General features: G+C 43.5%; 1 protein-coding gene across 1 annotated transcript in view; it reads left to right on the forward strand.

Moving 5' to 3' along the window:
- The first annotated feature begins 4,755 nt into the window (after window positions 1–4,755).
- DYRK1A (dual specificity tyrosine phosphorylation regulated kinase 1A) overlaps window positions 4,756–18,153 on the forward strand; it is an 85,761-nt gene continuing 72,363 nt past the window's right edge. Inside the window, exon 1 of the mRNA XM_032192556.1 lies at window positions 4,756–4,860. The gene's annotated coding sequence lies outside the window, so the exon portion shown is untranslated. The remainder of the gene's footprint in view (window positions 4,861–18,153) is intronic.

An 18,153-nucleotide genomic window follows, 5' to 3' on the forward strand; every position in this document is an offset into this window, starting at 1 on the left:
GACAGGCGAAACACAAGCTGCTCGCTCCAGATGATGGTTTGATTTAGGATTAAGTCTGTCTGAGAGCTGCTGTGGCGTTCTCTGAAGTGTTAATGACGTAACCCAGAGAGAAGAACTTCTCTGGGGACTTAGCTTCAGATTGTGGCCCAGCACCAAGGAGATTGAGCTATATGGCGGCTTTGCCTGAGAAGCACAAGTTAACAGAACAGTTGACATAACCTTTTTCCTACAGTGTGAAGAAGTCCTTTCTGAAGATCTTCTAAGATCAGCCCAGTCTGCTGAGCTAAGGAGGCCACTCTTGCAGAGGATATGCAGGACACAAAGGATTATTTGAGTTGCCGCTGGCACAACGCATCTTCTAGGCTGAAGCATCTGTTCAAAGTACAAATATTAAGCCCTGGAAAGGTCACAGTCCCTATGGCTGATGCAAAAGAAGCCTGGAGTTCAGAAAGAAATGCACACGCTCCAAAGGAAAAACTGCATGGCTACAAGGGCTTGTTAGGGTTTAGATCACAGAAGGAAGACTTCCAGAACCTAGGGTGAAGAGGGAAATGGACCCCTCTACTCAATGTCACAAGACTGAGAAGAGAAAAACTGGGATATATTGCCCATAACCACACTCTGCTGTCATGCAGCTGTGTGGCTGAAACAACAACAACAACAACAACACTGTATCTATACTTGAAGCAGGAGAAAGACATGGAGCCAGGCCAATAGGACACTAAGCATCTTCCGTAGGCGTACTTAGCTCCTTAACTAGGAAAACTGCTTCATCCCAGAAATGGTAGAAATGGTCTTACTGGTATAATGTGTGCTCAGAAAGCCAGAAGGATAACTACTGACACGGATATATACCTTTAAATCTGTGACTGGCAGAATGCTGGGCTGAATACCTAACGTGCTACCTTCAAACACCAGTTACCTGAGATGTAACTTTCCTCACTCGAGTTATGAAGTCCTGGTAAGTGGCAAGAAGTGAGGAAGGTTCTGAAATGATTAATGCCAGGTTTATCACATCAGTAGTCTATCCACTTCTGTACTACTTCTTGTACAGCAGTTTCCACTACTAGAAATTTTAAAGAAAAAATGAGAGAACGAGAAGACCTGACAAGTCTTTACTACTCTTTACTAAGTAGAAGCCTTAAAGCATGAATGAAATGTAATTTTCCCTCTAATTTGTTGATCTCTATTCTATTGCTTTGATAAAGGAGAAAGTAAATATGAAAATACAAGTATTTATTTATGACTTTATATTTGTCTGTTGTACCCTATCCTCTTGTTTTTCCTTTAGATGACAATTTTTATTTTTTTTTTCCTAGTACCAACAATAACAGCCATCAGTCTGTGAAATCCCCTGTTTCTACAGCATGCTTTCTGCTGTAGCCATGCACCTTTGGGATCTTTTGGATCCTTTAGGTTCCAATTACAACCATTTCTGCACTGGTCCTAAGTCTACTCTGTTGACAGCATAGATGTAAATGCACACCATAAAAATGGGAAACAGGAAGGATTGTATTTCTCACTATACAGAGAGAGAGACAGAAGGAGAGGCAAAATAGTCAACCAGGGTTGACTGTAAGGTGAGTTTATGTCCCATCAGGATACTGTAATTCAGTGTTTTCAGAGCTGTAGATTGCGTCACATTTTACCTACTGGACTAAGAAAACTTTTATATTGTCTTGTTTTCTTTCACATCTGTTCTGTTTCTCAAGTCTGTAAAAAATAATAATGTTTCTCTCAAATCTTATTTCTCCACGCTGGATGCTTTCCTCCTCTTTTTTTTTTTTTTTTTTTTTTTTTTTTTTTTTTTTGTGTGTGTGTCTGTGTGTCTGTGTGTCTGTGTATGTACTTTTTTCCTCATTTTTTTTTTTTCTAAAGAATTCTACTTATTATTGTTCTTTTTGATGCCAAATATTCAGCTTTCTGAGAGGTTTGTCTTTTTGGAAGAGAAAACCAAGTATTTCTCAGGAGCTGGTCTTTGTATTCATGAGAAATATATACAGGCTCCTGATTTAAAGTGGGACACTGAAATGTCAACCTATCCTTAGAAGCTTTTTGAATGATAATAAAAATAATATAACAATTCCCCTCTTGACAGTCCATTCTTTCCTAGAGAAAAAAGAAAAAAAGAAAAAAAGATGTGATAACTCATTATTATGTGGAACAAAGTAGAAAGAATTAGATTTGAAAAAAATGGTCATCACCTTTTAAAGGACATTTTGTCTTGGCCCAAGCTGTTACATTCCCATCTCAGTAAGCTTGGGTACAACAAGCAAAATAAAAGTAGAGGACTATTGAGCACAAGTGCACACATGCATGAGAACATGGTAATATTTTTAAGTGTCAGAAAACAAACAAACAAACAAACAAACAAAAACCAAACACATGAAAATTACACCACCACCACCAAAAAAGGTACATACTGTAGCATACTGTAATACAGTAACTGGTATAAGAAGTTTCTGTGAGATTCATAGTTACCTATGGTGAGCAACAGAGAAATTACTCTGCCACAGCACGTTACCATTCACACAGAATGGCAAAGAGGTTTTAGTGTAAAATATAGTGTGTGCATGTATAGCGTGTGCATTTTAGTGTAACGTATCGTGTGTGCACGCATCTTAGGCCAAAACCTGATGATGCTGATGTAGGAGTCCTTGGGTAGAAGCAGGTGATTCTGCACCTTTGTTACCCCACAGAACGTGGGTGTTGGCTTTCCTCTACTTGGGCTAAGAGCTGTGCTCTGATCGCACGCTAAGGCAGAGGGAGAAGTGTCAAAAGTGGCTCAAAGCAACCTCTCAATTTCTGGGGGGAAGAGGGGGATGAGAAATGATTGTTTAACACCTTCCATGGCTTTAAGGTGCAATTTCATGGGTGGTTTAATCCAACCCAAGGCTGTGCTGTTACTGAGTGGGGTGGTTTCTCAATTCACACTGCCACACTTCCAGATCTCCTCGGTATCCGCGTTTATCCTAGTCATACAAATTTATTTACTTTTTATTTATTGTGTGGCTAGGTGCTTCAATTAGTTTGTTTCTGATGTAAAAAGCGGCAGGAGGACTGAATGGCTGGAAGTGGAGAGGCAGTGGGCTGCTATTTTCAGCAGCAACAAACTTCTAGCTTGGTCAAACTGCTTGTGATACTGTGTTTGTAAAGCGGTGATTAGGTTTTTGAGGGACTTTGGTTGTTGCTGTACCTGATTCCCCACCTTTGGGCGTTTAATTTCACCTTTTAAGCTGAAAGAATCTAGAAGAGGAGAAAACGCTGATGGAACAGGTGTTGGTAATGTGGCCTATTTTCCTCAAGGAGGCCGGCCGTGAACTAAAACGATTAAAATATCACAGGATGGAATTAAAATACGAAATAAAGGCCGTACTCTACTTTTTGACCCTGGCGGGCATTTATGAAACGAAACGAAACCCAACAGCGCGTAAAGAAGCCCCGGCGAAGGTTCGGGCTGGTTGTGCGGGCTGCCCTCACGGAGCACACCCACGGCACGCCGCGCCAGGCAACTTTCGGGGGCTCATTTTGGGGCAGAAACCCTTGATTTCGGGGGCCGTGAGGGAGCCCTGCCCGCCCGGCGCCCCCTTCAGGACGGGGAAGGCGCCGCCTCACCCCCCGCCTCCCCTCCCCCGAGAGCCGTTACGGGCCTCGCGCCCCGCCCCTCCCCCCGGCGCGCCGGGGCCATCCCGGCCGGCAGCGTCACCCGCCGGGGGGCGGGGCGGCAGCGGTCGCCATGGCGACGGCGGGCCCCGCCCCTTCCCCCTTCCCCTCCCTCCCCACGTCAGCGCCGTCTCCCGCCCGGGCGGGGTGCGCCGCGTGATTGACAGTTGCCCCGGTAACGGGCTCGCCCCCGCCGCCATTTTGTCAGTTAGCTTTTTTTTTTTTTCAAAAAAAGCTTTTTTCAAAAATAAAAAAAAAAACCACCTTCCCGCCTGAATCGCTTGTGTGATAATTTTATTATCATTATTATTATTGTTATTAGCTTCCCTTTTCCTTTCGCACCTTGCCAAAAAATAATACTAATAAAAATTGGGGAGATAAATCGTGCGCGCGTCGCCATCCGCCCCTCTCTTCCCCGCCGTCAGGCGAGCAGCGGAGCCCCCCGGGGTGGGCACGGGGCTGGGGCTGGGGCTGGGGCTGGGGCTGCGGCGCCGGTTCGTGAGGAGGAGGAGGAGGAGCGGGCAGGCAGCGAGGGGGAGGAGGTAGCGGCTGGCAGGCGGGGGAGGGAGGGAGGGAGGGAGCGAGGAGTTCCCGGGGGCTCGGTACGGCGCTGCGCTTCCCCCCCACCCCTCCTCCTCCTCCTCCTCCTCCTCCTCCTCCTCCTCCCCCGCCCGCCGCTGTCCCCGCGCTGCCTGGCCGGGGCTCAGGCCGCCGCCGCCGAGCCGCTCCGCTCCGCTCTGCCTCGCTCCGCTCCCGCTCCGCTCCGAGGCGAGGCCGGGCCCCGCCGCCGCCGCCGCCGCCGGGCGCTGCGCAGGTTTGGAACGCGCGCCATTTTGTGAGCGATAGAAAACCCAGCCCGGCCGGGCAGCGCCGCGGATCCGCCCGCCGGGCCGGGCCGGGCCGGGCTCCCCCCTTCCTCCTCCTCCTCCTCCTCCTCCTGCTCCTGCTGCCTGGAGGAAGGCTCGCAGCGGGCAGCCCCGGCCGCGGGACGCTGCCTGCCGTGTGCCCCCAGCCGCGCAGGGCCCGAGCGCGGCGGGGCGGCCGGGCTGCGGACCGACAGGGAGGCGCCGCCACCGCCACCACCGCCACCACCACCGCCACTGCTGCTACCGCTGCACCGGGCGCTGCGGGGAGAGAGGCCTCGACCGAGCGGGAGGAGCCGCGCACGGAGCGCGGGGCCCGCCGCCCCCCGCACGGGTAAGCCCGCAGCCGGCAGCTGGGGCCGCCTCCCGGCTCGGCTCGGCTCAGCTCGGCACGGCCCGGCCGAGGGGGGCGCAGCGCGGGGCGGGGGGCAGCCCCGCTGCCATCTTAGGCGCGGAGGACGAGGAGGAGGAGGAGGAGGCGGCGGCGGAGCCGGCAGGGCCCGCGGCCTCTCCCCGCCGCGGCCGGGGATAGGGAGGGAAGGAAGGAGGGAAGGAGGAAAGGAGGGAGGGAGGGAAGGAGCTCGCCGCCATCCCCCGGCCCCGCTGCGCAACGCCCTGCGGGGGGCGGGCGGCGGAGCCGGGCCATCAGCTGGGCAGGCACCTGTTGTGGCCCCGGCTGCGGGGGGCTCCCCCCGGGGCCGCAGCGGCTGCGGGAGGGCTGCGAGCCTGCCCCCGGGGGCTGTCACCCCGCCGGGGGGGGCAAGGAGAGGGAGGGAGGGGAGCCCGGGCTGAGCAGGCGGCTGGGGGGGCTGCCAGGGTTAAGGGGAGCCCACCCGAGGCTTGCCCTGGCGCCGCCCGCGGCAGCAGAAGGCACGATTGGGAGCCCCCCGTCATGTGGAATGGGGAAATTGTGGGGTTTTGCGTTTTGGAGGCGCGGGCGGCTTTGAAGTTGTCGGTTTAGCCCGTCCAAGGGCTGTGTTAAGGGGGTTCTTTGATGGTGTGTCTGGGTGGCTGCTGTGACTTAGTTCTCCCATTGCTCCGCGGTCATTGGGGGAAATAAACATTCATTGTTCTGTAAAATTAACAAAGGCAGAATATCTGGCTGCAAAATAAATCGACAAGCGTGGTTTTGACAACCTACTGTTTTAATCCCGGGGAGAGCGCGGTGGCTTTGGCCAGTAGGTACACACAGTCGCTTCTACATGGGCACAGTGGCGTTGTAGGGACCTGTCTAAGGACAAGTTAACAACTTGTTTTATAATTGGATTGGTGAAACTGAAGAATACGTCCATGATGCCTGGTGACAAATAAGCAAACGCGTTGTTCGTGGTGGTACTTAGTTATCTGCGAGTAACTGAGCAGAATCCAACTTACCTCCTTGGATTAGTGTAGCCCAAAGAAGTTTTGGCAAAACTCATTTCTCTTTTTCTGTACTCCTCCCAACCTCCGTAGGTTGGATATTTTTGGAAAATTAATTATACTTGATAGAATTAAAATAATAACACTGAAAAAAAATCTGAATTTGAGCTAGTATTTGCTAGCTACTATCTCTATATTTTTAGTGAACTCTATATGTGTGTATCTATATAGACTATTCTTGTAGGCTATGCTTAATGCTTTTGGCTTATATGAAGTATTTGGAACCAGAGCTGTTTTATTTGCAGTCTGAAGTAGAACGCATGTGATAAATTTACATTTATTTTGTGAATTAAAAATTGTATCAAAGTTTGTGAGGCCTATTGAGTTGAAATTTTGATTTTTTTTTTTTTTTTTCCAGTGGACTGAATAACTTGTTCAAAATTGAATATAGGGCACACGGACTTCTTAAATCACAGAAAGAGGGCAATTCCTTCTCTGAAATGGTTGCGTACATATTTATACATTACAGTAGTTTAATATTGTCTCCAGGCAAAGGGGTAAGGAAGTCTGCTCCATGATAGGTTCCCGAATCAATGCTCAGGTGGGTTTAGGACGCGCCATTGGAATCCCCTCCCCCATGCTGGACAGTTACAGAGAAGCAGCACCAAGGATAATTTTACCTAATAGCAGCCAAGCGTTCTCTGTCTCAGTGTCAATTTATGGGTAGCATTCCCGCACTTGTGTAAAATAAGGATGTAGTAATCAGGAATTTATCAATTTTTAAAGTGTGCGGGTTTTATGTGGGCTAGGAATTAACACATGATGGCCATAAATGACTTCTAACACTGGTAGATGGTTTACACAAAGTAGAAAAACATGACTGGAGTCAAGTAAAAACTGTCTCTCGTCTAAGCTTTGAAAGTAACATTTAACTAGGACATCCTTCCTAACATGTATGTTGCATTTTAAAACTCTTAATTCCAATAGGACCTTGTAAAGAAACGTGTTTGGCCTAACTGTTTGGTTAGGCTTTGCCTTAATGACCTTACCGTGAGATTTTTGTTATTTTAGCTCAAATGAGTTAGTCAACACCTTAAAATATAACGTGAAAAAGTCCCTTCCCATTAGGTTATGCTAACGTGTATGAAGCTGTACCACCTGCTCGTGCGGTAGTGTGCAAGAAGACCAGTTAATACAACTCATGGAAAACTGTACCTTTATTTGCTATGATGCTCTTTGATGATTTTACCTGAACTGAAAAAGGGTAGTGACTCTTTCCAAAGAAGCAATTTTCTTGCTATAATTAAAACCTCTCTTCAGTGTTCCTCTTAAAACCTCTTTATTTCAGGTGGCTTTAACCCTGGCTACAGGACTATAGGTTGAAAGTTGCTGTTACAACTCATGTTCTTGAGAAGGAATTGAAGACTGGTATATATTTAGTCTTCCTGTAGTAATTTTTGATGCCATTTGGACAACTACTTCCCAAAGTGAAGTCAAAATCTTTCCTGGTATCTTTGTTTTATGGGAGCATGGGAGACTTGTATAACTTCTGAAATCCTTTTGTAAATAGATCCTGTTGTTGTAGAATAGGATTATTTACAGAGAACTGCTACTTTTGTCTTCATAACTGAATACAATAGATTATTTGTTAAGTTACTTTACAATTCCATCTCTTTTCCTTTTTCAGTAAGAGTTTAAGGAACTTTTTTTTTTTTTTAAATGTGTAATAACTTTTCTGCTAATCAGACTCAAGTCTGATTAGTCAGACTTCTTTTTTGCTCTAAGACCGAAATAATACAAAAGCCTTTCTGAGCAAATGTTTTTCTTGTAAACTTAAGACTGGGGGAAAAAGTCAACAAGGCTTTGCAAAGAGGAATACTCTCCTTTCTCACCTCTGGATCCTTCAAGAGGAAAGTTGTGGGAGCTATAGTCTACTGAAGTTTAAAAACACTGGGGAAAAAAACCCACCACCTTTGTGATAACTAGAAACAATTGTTCCTTCTAGAAAGACACATTCTGTATGTACAGTTACATAGTACCCTCTCTTGGAGGTGACACAATATACCCATAGAATTGCAGTGACCTAATCATTAGTTGCTCGTAACAGTTTGATATCCATAGATTAATCTTTTTCCTTTATGTGGAAGGGAGATAAAATTCTGGTTTCATTTCTGTTTTATCTAAGCATATATTAAAAAATAGCTCAATTGCTTTTGCCAGTACAAATGTATTCTTTTTTACTTTAGTGCATACATACCCCAGCTTTACTAGAACTTTAGCTCCATTTCCTCTAGTACTCATATTTTTATGAGTCTGGTCCAATATCTGTAGGTGCTTAATTATGGCTTGCTTGCCTGAGAGCATGGATCACAAAATCAGCCCCTTCCCTTCCCTTCCCTTCCCTTCCCTTCCCTTCCCTTCCCTTCCCTTCCCTTCCCTTCCCTTCCCTTCCCTTCCCTTCCCTTCCCTTCCCTTCCCTTCCCTTCCCTTCCCTTCCCTTCCCTTCCCTTCCCTTCCCTTCCCTTCCCTTCCCTTCCCTTCCCTTCCCTTCCCTTCCCTTCCCTTCCCTTCCCTTCCCTTCCCTTCCCTTCCCTTCCCTTCCCTTCCCTTCCCTTCCCTTCCCTTCCCTTCCCTTCCCTTCCCTTCCCCTGTTGATAAGGATGGAGGTGGGGAGCCCCAACATGAAGCACAGTGATGTTATCACATCCTCATTCATTCCCAAGTGTCCTGTCCCTGTGATTTACAGGAGAGCACCAACTGAAGGGCCAGGCAGCTGCAGCAGACAGTTCCCAGTCAGCTTAGCCCAAGTCCCTGCGGTATGAATACCCTGGAGCCTCTGAAGTCTGGGCAGTGGCTATTTCAGTTAGCTTGTGTTGCAGACATAATCAGTTTAATTTCTTCTCCGATTTTAGCATTTCTTAAGTTTGAAAGCAGTGAAAACGCTTCAGTAATTAAAATAGCATAAGCTAGCACTTATTCAGAAACTTACTCCTTTCAAAGTTTCTAGGATCTGTAGCCCTAAGTACCTGAAAGTGAAACTGTAAATGAAAGTGAAATCAGCTCAGCTAAGTGCCACTGTTTGTTCCAGCTGTGAGAAACCAAGCTTTCAATTTAGGTATTACATAAAGTTCCAAAGCTTTCCGGTTTTCTTTTTTCTTCTTCCCAGAAACAAATAAAGACAAACTGTGATTTGAGTCAGTTAAAGGAAAGGTTAATAAAGTAGTAATACGTCTACATGTTGAGTAGTTTCCTCTTTCTCTTCAATAACTGTTTGGACAGTGAAATAAGAGAGCAATGGACGTGTACAAATTGCTTTCTGATGGCAGAGTTATTCTTTCAAAACAGAGTTGAAAAAACTCAGAGTGAATTTTGAGTTACTCAAAAAACCAAGCTAGTAGAATGGCTGGTTGGCACAACCATCGTTAAACGTATTTTCGTGATTAAATCCAAGGTGCCCGCAAAAGTTTTAAATCCTAGTGACCCAAGAACCTATTGTTCATCATTTTTTTTGCTTCCTGGCTTCGAACACATGCAGCTAGCATTTTTGTGCATTTGAAATCCTGTTTACCTCGATGCGCTCAAATCCTTGGCGGTGTCACTGTGAGCTGCGTAAATTACTAACAGCTTCTCATGTGCTTTGCCAGTGGATGTGGTGCTGAGGAGCCAGCCGGAGCACAGCACAGCACATCCACTTGCTTTACAGAGGGAACAGCTTAAACTGAAGGAAGGGGTAAGAAGAAGAAGAGTCCTGTCAGGTAGGGAAGTTAAAGTGTCACTGCTTACTCAGATCTTTGTTTCCCTGAGCACTGTGGATTTCCTTACGCTGACTTCTGGTCAGTCCGTCCAGGTGTAGTTGCAGCTCTTTTGGGTACTTAGAAATACATAACCATATATATACACACACAGTTTTACAGGATGTATAAATGAAATACATCTAGGGTATGTGTTTGATTATAGACAGATAAAATTTTAATATACTCTTGCAAAATCCAGTTAATATGGAAAGCTCAATGAGCTCTCCTTGAGCATGTCTGATTCTGGTTTCTTTCCTGTTATTCTTTCTTTTTTTTTTTCTAATTTGTGGATAAGCAGGCATTAATTTACTGGTATGCCAAAAATTGCAAGTTAGTGTTTGAAATCTATTGATGTCTTTGTTGATGTTACAAGAGGTGATTGTTGCTTGAAGATCTCGGCAGTTTCCCTTTCTGTAGAAGTTACTCATAAGTCCGAGAAATACTGGATCATACTTGTGAAATAACACAGCTGAATATATATTTTTGCACTCTGATCAGACGCTCAGTTTAGAATGCGGTGTTCCAGTTTTTAGGGTGACTTTCCTGTCAATGTCATCATGTGCCTTCAGAAGCTGAGATTTTTATGGCAGGCCTTGCGCAGGCCTGCAAGTGTTGAACATCAGCGTGATGGTATATCTGTCCGTGTCTTCCCACCAAAATCACATTTTTGCTCAAGTCAAGTTCCGCGTGTGCTGAGGCTCCAAACTTACACTGCATTTTTCTTGCCCCCAGATCAGAAGCACTAGGAGGGGTCAGGTAACTCTGCAGTTACTACAGCTTCACACTGATTGACCCTCACGTCTCCTCAAACTTTCCCCGATGGTTTATTATTTTTAATATAGCCTGCATCTTACAAGCTTAGTTTCTAAGTGAATTAATGTCTTCTGTGAACTATGTCTACTAGAGACAGCATCATAAATGATTCATTTATGTTGAAGGCTGAGTGGAAAAAGTCTATGTGATACTGTGTTAAAAATTATAGTTGAAGGTTGTATCATAGTTAAAAGTTGTTTGGTCTTGCGTTGTACTACTTGGAGACCTTAGCTGGGATCTGATTTCCATTTTATGCACTGTACAGCGTGAAGTAAATATTATTTCTTTCTTAATTTGATGTAATGACTTTGAGATGCGTACCCCTTCATTCCTAATGCTCTCCTGTGCAGCATGTTGTTATGGCGCTGTGCAAAGGTGTGCACTTGTGGTTTGTTCGCTTTTCCTTCAGGTGAATAAGAGGCTGGGAGTGGTTGTAATTTGTTAGTCAGCTGTTGTACAAAAGTTTAATGATAGAAGGGCGAACGTTTAATAATGTGGAGGTGTGAGTGGAAATCATTAACAATATCTGATGTCCTTACAAGAGGATTTCTCTCCTGGCTTTGTAGGGTTTGTTAAGTGATATTTTCACCTGTGTCTTTGACACAGTGTGCAGTCATGACTTGCAGTTCACAGTGTCCATATGACTCTACTTTCAGTCTTTTTGCCCATCAAAACACTCATTTACATATCTCTGTGGAGTTAAATCAGCCAGTCATGTTCACAGCATGGTCATTGTATAACTCCATAGGCCTAGTGTGAAACCCTGAGAAATAGTTACACATGTGGAAACGTTGTTGGAATAGAAATACTTAGCTGCTTTACCTTAGTGGTTAATGGTAACGTTGAAAACTTGTTTTCATGCTTAAACCAAGACCAGCTTTGCTTCATGCAATAAAGACTTCTGCAATGCTTTTTTTTTTTTCCTTTTTTCTTCTTTTTTTTTTTTTTTCATATAAGCAGTCATTAGATTTGGAGGCAATTTCTAACTCTGTGTTTGAAAGTAATGTCTAGTGCCCCTTTCCTTAAGGCGATTTGCATACTACCACTCTTGCAGCAAACTGAACTAAAGAATTTTGCTGAAATATTTGTGAGTTATAAGAAATTCATAAAGGAAGGAGAACTTACTGACATCTGTATGCAAGTCAGAGCTGTGTTTGTCAAAGGTTTTCTGTTATAAAGTATAAGTCCAACCCACTCCCCATCCCGGTTATAATGCAAGGAAGTAGTTGTGTACCTGAGTGAGGGCAGTTATGGCATTCTGGCTCTCTGCTAGATGTTCTTAGCGAGCATCCAGTTATTTCAAGACGTGGAAAAATAAGTTTAACATTTAGTTCACAAGGTTCAAGCATTGTGTTTGGAAATCACTCTTTCTGCTGCGTAATTTGCAGAAATATTTTTTCTCTAAGTGAGCTGAGCTATTTTAAAGTGTTTGTTTCAGCTTAGCTACTGTTCCAATGGGGTTGAAATAAAAAGGTAAAGTGTATACAGTCATAAAAGGGAATATTGATCTCCATGTTTCATATCTGGAGGAAAGGGTAGTATGTATGTGATAAACTCCCATTTTTAAGAGGTCTTCTGAAACTCTGGCACTGTATCCACATGGTGCTTTGCCTTTAGCAACATCAGGATGATCAGTGATCTATGATTTTTGTCTGATTTGTGTGCATGCAGACTGTTTGTAGGGTGTGGGATTTTAATGTAGTAGTTGATAGAAGGAGAAAACTTTAAAACTTCCTAGATTCTTATTTAAGAAGCATCTAAGGAGAAAAAGGAGAATCTAAATTGGAATAATCCCTGTTACTAAACATTTTCCTAGTAGTTAGAAGTTGATAGAAGACTTGTGTTCTAAAACTTATGAGCTCTTGGTGTGTGTGTGTGTGTGTATATATATCTATCTATCTATCTTCACGCTGTCCAATGTAATAAAGATTATTTTGAATTCTAACAAAAAAAAAATCACAATCTTTTCTTTTTCTTTCTTAATGAATTTTTTACATCAGGAAAATGTTTTGCTTGAAATTACCAATTTTTTTTCCACTGTGAAAATGATTTCCTTGTCCTTAGTTTACATTTGTTCCCTTTTAGTGTGTATTTCTAAAATCTCTTATGAAAGGGAGTGGACTCAATTGACCTTCTCTATGCCACTCATCATTTTAGGTATCTTTATGATAACTTTTTTTTTCTTTGAAAGTGTCCTCCTAGGCATACATACCTGAAATGGTGTTTTGTCATGCTATTGGCCTCGCTCTCTTTTTGTAAGATTTTGAGTCTTCTAGTTCTTACTAAACTTCATCGAGATGTGAGAACATGCAATTATTTCAACACAAGAGCTTGGATATAAGTTGAAGAGTTTAACCTTTAGACTTCCATATGTGAAAACTTTGCCCTTGGTATCTTCTGATACAGGATTCTTCATGTGCTTTGCTTTCGCTCTTTCTCAGCATTACTACTACTATTTTTTAAATCTTAATCTTTGTATGTCTGAGGAAAATTTAGTTCGTAAAGCAACCTGAGATCGGTGATATGAGGTGAGACAGAAGTGTAAGCGTACAGTGGGCTCAGGATACAATTTCTAAGCTACGTGTTACTCGCTGTACATATTCTAGAAACTCTGAGCTCCCAACTTGACAGTGCCTTTTTATTTGTACACTAGAGGAAACAGGTACTCACTGTATTCCATGTGTTGTAATTAGGGTCCTTCTCCTTACGCTGTAATCATGTATACCTCCGTGGAGTTGTCTTTGAGTCAGTTATTTCCATGAAAATTCCCAAATTAAGTCAAGCACCCAGCGACAAAAATGGGAAGATTCTCTTGCTTTTAGTGTGTTGGCTCTGTGTCCTAGTGGAGGTCTGAACTTTATTGTGCAGTAAATATAATTGTGGTTGTAACAGGATTTTTGCTTCAGTCATGGTATGGAATGGGTAGTGCTCAGAAAAGAAGCATCTCTTCAGATGTAGTTTTCTGGTGGTGTTTTTAGGTATAGGTTGATGATAACTGCATGCTGTCCAGACTTTGCACTTAGTGTGGGGTTTGTGACTTTCTCATAATCTCGAGCATGGATCAGAGTCTAGCAAGTGCTAACAGATTCTTTTAGCATCTTGTGAAAGCAATGTTTTTCAGTGATTAGACTTCAGAATTCACAGAATCATCTACGTTGGAAGAGGTCTCCAAGATCACACAGTCCAACCTCTGACCTAACACTAACAAGTCCTCCACTAAACCACATCACTGAGCTCTACATCTAAAGCACAAGGAAAGTAATACTAGAACTGGTACTAGAAACCCCTTTCAAATTATTATTTTGTGTCTTCCTTATTGGCAACCTTTTTTAGGGGTGACAGTAGGGGTTTGGTGACTTTGGGCATTTTGTATAGCACTTCTTGTTGCTTTCCAGACACAAAGCGGTTTTTGCCTCATTACCAGGAGGTGAATACCTGCTTAGGTAAGATACTTTTCAGCGAGGGAAATGAAAGGCAAAAAAGGTAAAGTGACTTGCCCTGAGTTATACAATGACACAAAGGGTGGAGCTGAGGCTGAGGGGTTTAGGCATCTTCTGCCTTAGTAGCAGGATGCAAGTATTTACAGTTGCATCTGACTTGAGTTTATATTCTGAGTGCCTTGTAACTCAGAGAAGCAGTCTCTTAAGGTTGGAGAGTGACTCAGCATATCCAGATAGTGGTCTGCACATGGAACTTAGGATCTGTGTGGAAATTCGAGGGAATTTGAGTTAAAACTCATTTTTATCCCAAAGGGAGTCTGTCTTTTTTTTTTTTTTCTCTTACAGTCTTTTGCCACATTTGATAACATCCTTCAATTTCTGAAAGCACTGGTGGAATATTTCGATAAATAGTATCGTTTACTGTATAGCTGCCATTTACTGTGTAGCTTTGTTTTCTGTGTGCCATCCTCCTAATGTACATCTGTTCGATGAATAAAATAGCATTTGACTGTGGAAGATTGTGTTGCAAACTGTGAGACAGAATTGTATATCTAGCCCACCTTAATTTAAACATTTCCTAGCTTCTTAGTCTTTGATTTTATGTCATTTACAAAACTTTTTTCGTACAGAAAGAGAAGTATATGGTATTCATACAATTTGTATAATTGAAACATCTCCTTCTTCTTAGTACACCTCGGTTACCTGAGCTATCAGGTTAACTCCAGCATTTGGCAGGACTGATTTCTCAATCTTGTGGGTCAGCCACTTGAGAGCAAGGAGTTTGGAGAACAGCGGGTTACCCGTGCAGACGTATACCGGTTGTGTAAACCACACTCCTGTGTGCTTTGGTTTGGTTGGCTTTCATGAGGCGAAGTTGGCTAAGTTTCTACGACGTGACTTCCCCAGAAATAATCTGTGCTCCAGTTTCAGCTGGTCAGACTTGTCGGTAGTAGTGACACAGAAGAGAAGCAAATTGACAGAAGCCGATGGGAGAAGATTGAAGCTACTGGTCTTCTGGTATTAGACCTTCGTAAATTTGGGGGAAATTTGGAAAGATTTCATTACCTCTTTTTCATCCAGATCAATACCATCTTCCAGCATGAGACAAGGCAGTAGGCTGGTATGTAGTTTCGGTGCTGAGAGAGTGCTGCAGGGCAGCACAGCAAAGAACGGCACGTTCAGAGGAAAACACGAGCAACGTTGATTCTCTCCCCGCTTTCATCATACCTTGCTCTCCCAAGAACTATACCTGTACCAAACTTGAAATAATAGGTAAAGGAGCAAAACTGTGAAAAGCACCACTCTTATTTTAACATTTCATCGACCAGGGCTGTGGGACACGAGCAATATTTAAATATGATGGCGTTGTTTGTGTTGTTTTTACTGCGTCAGTGTTAGCAAACTGATTGGAAGTTCGTGCTGCAATATGTACAGCCACTGAAGCACTTTGGGTTGGATTATTGAGAGAGTTATTCTAAGGCAAAGTGTGCAACAAGCAGTTCTTTGAAGGCAATTACAGCTTAAGCAGTTCCCCTTCTCTTCAGATTCTGGCTGCTTGTTCCCACCTGCTTTGTGTTGGCACAGCTGTTTGTAAGACCAACCAGTGAATCAGACTTGGAAACTGAGTTGGCTGAAATACATAATTTTATATATATAACATTTGGGTGTGTGTGGGGGTGGAGAATCGGGTTACTTTTCAGCCAGATCGGTTCCTAGACCTGGTATACTGTGCTGCTGCTGAGACATTTGACAAGATAATGGAACGGGCTGTGTGGGTGGACAGGAGCAGGGTGCCTGGAAGAGGCCGGGGTTGGTTAACTGGCTCTGAGAGCTCTGTTACTTAATGGAGAACATCATTCGGAGGAATTTTTGCCACCCCTCCTGTAGTAAATCACTGCAGTGACAGACAGACAGACGCACACATGCACACTGCCGCCCTCCCCGCCCCCTCTTCCCTCGCTCTGTGCCTCTCAGAGTTTGGCTTGCTATCTCCAGCTTCCGCGCTCCTTCCCTCCCTCTCTCCTGCTGCCCTCTGACGCTCTCCGGCTCGCCTGCGCTCTGACACGCACAAAATCTGCCCGACAGCCTGACTCGAGAGCAAATTCTCTCTCTCCTGCTTGCCCTCTTGATACACCTCTGGTTTCTTGCACTCTTCTTGCTTGTGTCCATCTGCTGGGTCTTCCTCACTCTCACTTACTCCTTTTCTCTTCTAACTGGTGCTTATGCCCTTACTGTCTCGCATCCTTTTTTAGTGCTTGCTCTCTCAAGCTCCTCTTTTCTTCCTTCCTTGCTCAATCTTTCGGTCACTCAGTGTTTTCTCATACTTGATCTTTCTCACATTTTCTCACTTTCTCTTTTTCTCTCCCTCCTTGAGAGAACAACACTTCTGAGAGGAAAAACTGCTTCAACTTCTAGGGAAGACAACCTCTTAAGAAACCCCAAATTTTTATTTATTATTTATTTTTTCCAAACTGTACCATTAAAACAACACGATATATAGATTTCTTCTCAATTTTGTGCTCTTCTAAAATTTGAACTTAAATTCTGTATTGCCATAAGGCAGATACGGGCACACAAAATATAGATAGTTACTACTTGGACAAATGGAAAGATGAATTAGAGTTTCTGAAGTTAATGTTCTAATGAAAGGTATTTTTCTGTCTTTGTAGGATGTGAACATAGTTTATTGATAGCAAAGGGAAACTGCAGAGCAGAAAAGTTCTTATTTATTTATTGGCTCTGCTGTACAGAGGAGACACGAAAAATGTTTCTCCTAATATTATCAACACGGGCTGGTTATGTTAAAACAAACAAATAGAAAAACAAAAAATGTTGAAAATTCCATGCTTGCTTGTCCTCTTAAAAGTGACCAGAGCTGCTGGGATTATGTTCTTGTTTCATTTCTGTGCATTCATATAGGTAATATTTTTGTTGCACTTATTTACATTTTGTTGATAACCATTTACCTGTTAGTTGGGGAAGTACTGCGAGTGTTGATTCCTTATATCAGAGGTGAAATTTCATCTACAGTTTAGTAATCCAAAGGTACTTCAAATAAAAACGTGGAAGATCATATAGTTGCTCTTCTAATAGGGAGGACAAATGTTGCATTTTTTGCGTGGCTTTTTTTCTCCTCCCATCTCCTTTGGTTCTCTAAGCCCTTGGGTGAACTGGAGCCAGGAGTACCTGAAAGCTGTAGTATGCACGGCGTGCTTTCTCCACACACAACCTGATGAACATCATCTTAACTTTTGCATTGTTACATGAGGGAGCACTAAAACATACCACTCCCTGAGCTTGCAGATTTTTGTTTTGTTAGGGCAGCTGCTCTAAGTCAGGTTATAAAGCAGCCTGCTATCAGGATATACATGCTAATAAGCAAACACTACTCTGGATTACAATAGCTGCCTTTGCAAATGTTCATTTGCTTCCTACTTGGTTGGTAAATAAAAGTATTACTCATAAATGTTATATCACTTCAGTGACTTGCCTGATTTTTTTTTAATCCCATCCACCTTCTGTTCTGCTTTCGGTCTTGTTCTAGTCTTCTTTTAAGTAAACTTTGTTCCTTGTACTTGTTCTATGTGCTTTTTTTCCATGAGTGAAGATATTCAGCGGTAAACAGTGTGGTGTTGCTCAATTTCTAGGAGCAGTTGAGGCCTCTCAGTCAAATAAAGATTTAGATACTTCAAAGTTTAGAGAACGTCTTCCCCCTCCCTTATTCATCAATCCATTGTATTTCTCATAAATTTTTCATTATTCTGCATTTCAAAGCTGCCCACTTTGGCTACCTTTGTACTTTAGGATGTCATCTGTTTCCCTCTCAGGAAAGTGAGGAAGACCACTCAGTGTTTTCACACTGTCTGTGGCAGATGTCATCTGTACAGGTTAGCGTGTCTCTTGCTTTTTCATGGAAAACCGAGGCACCATGAAGTTCTCCATGCTTTCTAGTAAGTCCAGTAGGAACCTAACATGAAGTTGTCTTGAGAAAGAGCCTCTCTGAGCAAAAGAGGAAGGTTAGGCCTTGGCTGCTAAATCCGCGTAGGAATGCATCTGAACAACTCCTGAATGTCAGTTGTGTACGTGGTGTTACGAATGGGGAAAGAGTTCTCTTTCATGACCATCTTGACAGCCCTGTTTTCATATTGGGTATTTCTCTTTTGCCTTGCACTGGAAACTGCTGTATGAAGGGCTGCAGAAGTGAGTCTGTGAGGCTGCAAC

Source organism: Aythya fuligula, chromosome 1, assembly GCF_009819795.1.
Source record: "Aythya fuligula isolate bAytFul2 chromosome 1, bAytFul2.pri, whole genome shotgun sequence".
Lineage (NCBI taxonomy): Eukaryota > Metazoa > Chordata > Aves > Anseriformes > Anatidae > Aythya > Aythya fuligula.